This window comes from Schistocerca piceifrons, chromosome 7 (assembly GCF_021461385.2).
Source record: "Schistocerca piceifrons isolate TAMUIC-IGC-003096 chromosome 7, iqSchPice1.1, whole genome shotgun sequence".
NCBI lineage: Eukaryota > Metazoa > Arthropoda > Insecta > Orthoptera > Acrididae > Schistocerca > Schistocerca piceifrons.
In genome coordinates this window covers 106,523,957-106,530,099 of record NC_060144.1, presented here as the reverse complement: position 1 = coordinate 106,530,099, position 6,143 = coordinate 106,523,957, and positions in this window count along the sequence as shown.

Sequence of the window (6,143 nt, the reverse complement as noted above, 5' to 3'; positions counted from 1 at the left end):
CCATCAGCTGATCTCCTGCCTGTGCTATTAGAGCTTGAAAGCCTGAGTTTTTAACAATTTCAGCAGCTTGCACTTTTATGTGTAGCTGTTGCTCCATAAGGTTTAGTAATTTCTTTTTCCTCAGCCAAAAAAAGATGATGTGGTACCACATCCAGTGAATGCATCATTAAAAAGGGCAAAGGTAGAATCAAAATTGAAAGAATTACTGGAGTAACACATTCCTGCTGATTTGCCTCTTCCCGATTTATGGAAGTACAAGTAGTTGTAGTTGCTTCCTCGAGCTATTAGGAGAAAAAGTACGTAAATGTCCTTGCTCATAACCACCATAGTCAGACCCAGCAACTTGGAAGATAGCTGTTTCCACAGGTAATGAATCCACTTCTTCTGCTTGTACCACTTGAGTACCTAAGTCTACAAGTTTCCATATGAGCATCAAAATCGAGATTTTTTCCTGCTGATGAAGAACCTGGTGTCTTTAGACAATGAGGTATTTCAGAAGACGTGTTCCCCTTTGCAGACCATCACTTGGATAGAGATCAAATTTAACTGTCATTTCGGATCTGCAGTGCTTTCTCAAACAGGTTTCATGTTTCGTACAGATGGCTCCGAGCTTTTCTTTGATGTGCCAAACAATCTTATGGAGCAGGTGATCACCATCCACCACAAAGCTTTTTATTTTGGGTACTTCATTCTGTTGGAGAAGTGTGAATGCATCATACAGAGATGATTCTGTACCTTTAACAACATGGATTATGGGGAGCTCAAATGAGAAACAGAACTTAAAAGTCCTTTATCAGACTGCTCGATAACACAGTCTGTGAAACAATGTTAATGGGTTTATGGTAGGAATCCTCTTCTTCCCTATATTGAGAGCCATAGTGCAGGAAGCAAGTGTTATGACCTTGAGGTTGCATCAAAATTAGGCATTTTTAAAGTTCTGTCCTTTAAGTCTGGTGATACCCTTAATTTCTTCTACTAACGCCTCACGACAATTCACCAGTTCATCATCAATTACTCAACTGCTTACTGACAATCACATTATATATAGGGAAAGGTGGATGTTTGAACAGCCAATCATTCAGACTGTCACTATCTGCTGCATAGTTCGCTCTATTGTTACATCAGACCATACACGACACCAAAATTTATCACTTCGCCTAATGGTGAAGTAACCTGCAGCTGCAAATTTACTGAATTCAGCAGTATCCATTCAGTCTTCCAATGTGAGCACTTCTTGTTAAGGAAAGGTGAGTGCTTTCAGTGTAGTGGAAATGACCAGCAGCATTAAAGTACAGAAGCATTTCCGTAATGGTGTTTAAATGCAAATTCCACTACACTCAGCCTCAATGAACTGTTCTGTGAGTATAATCATGTGATAATATTGCACATATAATTTAGATTTTTTCCGCTTGCTTCAATGTGGCAAATTGCCTTTTCAAATCTGGTTATCGCATTTCTGTAACCTTTGTTTTCAAGGCATTTGAATATGGATGGTCTGTTATGGAGAAGCAACAATTTCTCAATTATTTTCATTTCATCTTTTTTGAATGCAGTCTCCTGGAAGAGGTAATATTACAATACCACATGACCAGTGTATGAGCTCTACTCTTACTGCTCTATGAGATGCATGCCCACTCAAAACTTTATCCACACTGTTTTCAGCAAATATTGTGGGCAGTAAGTCTCTCAAGCCATTTCCTTGCCATTAATACACTTAGGGGCATTAGAAGGTGCGACCCACCTAACTGTACAATGACATGTTCTAAATCACTGCCTTCGCTTCTTACAATACCCACAGTCTTCAGATAAAGTGGCTGATCGAAAGTGACAGACCACCACCTTTGATCATGTATTATGCATTCTTTTCAATGCCGTTATAAGAGATGTATATATTGTGTCATACTAAGTTGGAGGATCCATCCCACTCTGGCACATTGGTGACTTTTGTCCACTTTCCATAAAGCTACAGAATCCCATATCCAGAGAGTGATACCTTCAAGCATTCAGGGTCTTTGAAATTTAGATCGTGTATAAAAATACTGTTTAAGCCAACTCCATCACGGCGCAAGGAATGACAGTCATGATTCTTCCCATGGAATGGAAATTGTGCATATGTTAAAACCAGCATTATTAAAGATGAACTGAATGAATCCTTCACTGGTTACGTTACGATAATCAGGTCATTCAATCGAGGATGTTTCAAAAAGGGGAGCTTCCATACATGGAGCTGCGAAGCCAGTTGAACTAAGAGTGTCAACAATAAGGCGATCTAAATCTTTCTTACATGAATGTACTGGGCCCAGTCAATAGTAAAAATAAAAATGACCATGGCCCTACTGCCAAAATCTACTTGTGGCAAAGCAACAATTTTTTTCATTTACCTGGAGCTCGTTTAGTTTTAAAAATCAGTTCCTCAAAGAAATGGAGCAATGAATCAGGAATCACTGATTGGACATCTGACAAGAAATCATAAGGTAGGGGTATTGTGATGTATCATAGACCTGTGTACTGATGTCCACACTAAGATTGGCTGGTAAAAACCCCTTTGACAAGACCATTGATACCGAGCATCTTTAGCACAAATGTCATCACAAATGCGTTCCAATACTTCACAATCCCACTCATCACCTCGTCTTTCAGTCACCCTGATAACAGTATATCTTTATTCAACTTTCATTACTTTATGAACAAAATTCAGCCAGACCAGTTAATAACTTACTATGTGCTGCAATTTTCCTAACCCTACTGCATTCTAGTAGCATTTCCAGTTCTTTCTGTTTCACTTTAACCGCATCACCATCTGCCAAATTGCTGTTGTATGTAAAACACCCCTGCTTACGATCTGGAGTGCTATTTTTCGATGCATTGACCACACAACGAAAGTAAACTCAAATGATAATTTTGCAAGATACAAGGATTTTTGAACATGTCCCTCACACAACACAGGAAGACTGGTTGCGGCTAACAATGGTAACAATAACAAAGGAACAGAGGGGCTGGCAGCCTCGGCTGTTTGCGACATGTCATTCGAAGGAGATCTAGAGATACCTCAAAACCAGAAGTTGGGACTCATTTATGTCTTCCTAGTCGACATTTCTTTTCTTTGGCTTTCAAGGGTATGAATGATTAATAGCATTTAAAACTGAAAAATTTAGGCAAGTTGGTAAAAACGAATGACCTTTGGCAACTGATTGTAACCAAATGGCTCCACCGATTCTGACATTTAAGTAGGTCAGTCGATGCAAAATGCAACGCTCTTTCATTTTGCTAATAGTAAAATTTTCAGTAGGATGCAAAGTTTCTCAGTAGTCAAAAATCTGAAAAAGTTTTTTCCCCCCCACAAAAAGTTGTCCTCAGTGTTCTGAAGGTAAAAAACTGATTCTACACAGTCTCAACTATGTACACGAGACAAAAAAATAAATTCTTGTACCTCATTTTTTGCAAGCAAAGGGCAGTTTTGTGATGCCGTTACTGGACTCACAACAACCTTAAGGTGGTACGGCAGGTTTGCTCCCTATCATCACACTTATTTAATCTGTACATACAGGGAACTATCAACAGGGTGAGAGAAGTAGACATACATGGAGATGAGGTGGACATGCTGAGATTTGCCAATGACATAGCACTAATTGCAGAAAGTGAAGGAGACCTGCAAAAAATCCTGAACACAAGCTAAAAGGCGATATTATACAGAATTGTCCAGGTCGAGAATGCTTTTATAAGAAGAAAATCATATTCACCACAAAGAGTATAAGCTTTGAAGTGGTGAAACAAATGTTGAAGACCTACATGTGGAGCATTACAACATACCTCAGCAAAGCTTGGACAATAGGAGTGGGAGAGACGAGAGGAGACTCACGGCGCTGCACCTTATCACTTGCCTCACCCACTGCTCTGCCACTTCAGTGATGAAGTGTGAAATCATTACTATGAACTGTGCACTAGAGTGGACTTGTTAACAAACCCTGTTTATCTAAAGTGAAAATGTGGGAAACACACTTTATTCAATGATTTTTCTTCATGTAGTAATCACAGCTAAACCTAATGAAATGGACATACTTTACATGATAAGACAATTAATTAACTGTTGCTTGACAGAAGGCCATGCTGAGGAAACCTGCAAGGCAAATAATTTTAATATTAGGAGTAAGAGAATGCAGAATGCACCATTGCACCGGGAGGCATGCCACAGGTACAGTAAAAATGGGACTCCAATAATGACAATGTATATTGTAGGATAATTCGAATTACAGCTTTATTTGATTGAAAGAATATACTTTGTTTGTCACTCAGCATGTATAAACTGTGATTTGTTCATTTCACTGCTTTAACTAGACATTTTGTTCATATTAACTTAAATATACAGGCAAAGCATATGGGTCAATGGGTTGCAGGAGATCAATTGAAAATCAGTACTGTTGCTCCTCGAGACAACATTTCAAACACCAATAGCAAACTGTGATGCACATATGTGCCTGGAGAGGGGGGGGGGGGAGGGGGGGGGAGAGAGAGAGAGAGAGAGAGAGAGAGAGAGAGGAGAGAGAGAGAGAGAGAGAGAGAGCACGCAACAGGTGTAACAGAGATACTGAGTCAGAGATCGAGAGGAAATGTATTTATCTTTTAATCCACAAAGAGTGAACAACGGTGTACTTCCATTATACTACATCTGAATACAGTAACGTTTGAACACTGAAAATATTAATTTTCAATCTATCTAATTAGGAAAGGAGCTACTCTGAAACATGACAGCTACGTTATCATCATCTTGACAACAGTCTATTCTATTAATGGGTCACATAAAATTTATATTTTCTCCTGAACTACTATGTAAATTTTGTTCTTGTAGGAAAGATAGTGATTAAAATTTACTAAAACGTAATTAGAATTGCACTAATAATGCACGAATATGTATCAATTTACAAAAGAAAGAATATACATACCTATGAGGCTAAATATTTGAAAAAAACTGTAATATTTTCAGATGGTTTGCGAGTCTCTAAACCTTTGAAAAGGGAGACTACAGCATACCTATTTCATCATTAATGGCAATGTGATTCTCAGATTGAAAACTTAACCTTCATGTACATGAAGTGTACTCAGATTTACTAATCATCACAGAATCACACACTATCATGACTCAGTTACAAATTATGTTACAACTGAACTGTTCTCAGGCAGTCTTAAGTATTTTATTAAATATCAGGAAATTGATTGAATTCAAATCAACAGAAATGTTTGAGGCACCAAGTTGTTAGTACGAGCATTCAAGCAGACAATAGATTGAAAGTGGTGACATTCAGCTATCTCTAGAACCTTTTGTACTTCAAAACATAAAACCATGTATTAACTTTGTCATCCAGCATTCAATGTCTTCTTCCTCTTCCTCTCAGCCCAGAAATATTTCCTCTAGATCTATGTTTATATTCCACAAACTTCTGTGGAGTTCAACAGGGTACATCCACTATTGTATCAATTGTTAAGGCTTTTACTTTTACCATTCACACATGGAGCACACGAAGAATGGCTGCCTCATAGCCTCTGTATGTGCTGTAATTATTTAATCCTGACTCTGTGATTCCTATGAGACTGATATGCAAGAAGTTATAATATTTTCCAGTTTAACACCTAATGTTGGTTCTGAAAACTTTACAAGCAGATTTTCACAAGATAGTTTGCATTTTTCTCCCAGTGTCCGGCAGTTCAGTTCCTTCAGCATCTTCATAACACCGTCCCATGGGTCAAACAACTCACTATCTGTTGCAGGCAATTTCTTCATACACATCACGGCCAAGATGTTTTCCTCATTCTTGTAATTTCTGTTAGTTTTACATCCTTTCCAATTCATACTTCTTTGTTTCCCATCTGTCAGTCTATCACTTAAGAAAAAATTTTTCTCTGTGACACTGTGATTTACTGCCATATAACACACCGACGAAACAACCTGACCAAGTTCACTCTTCATTTTGTCCAAATTGTTTCTGCAGTCAACAAATCATTCACATTTTCAAAAGCTCTACTTCTAATTTCCTTGGCACAGCCTCCATTTTGCGATCAACTTTGTAAGTGGCTTAAAGATTTTACTGGTTCCAAAGACATTCCTTCCAGTTTTTGTCAGTGTCTTAATGTTTCCCAATCCTGATAAT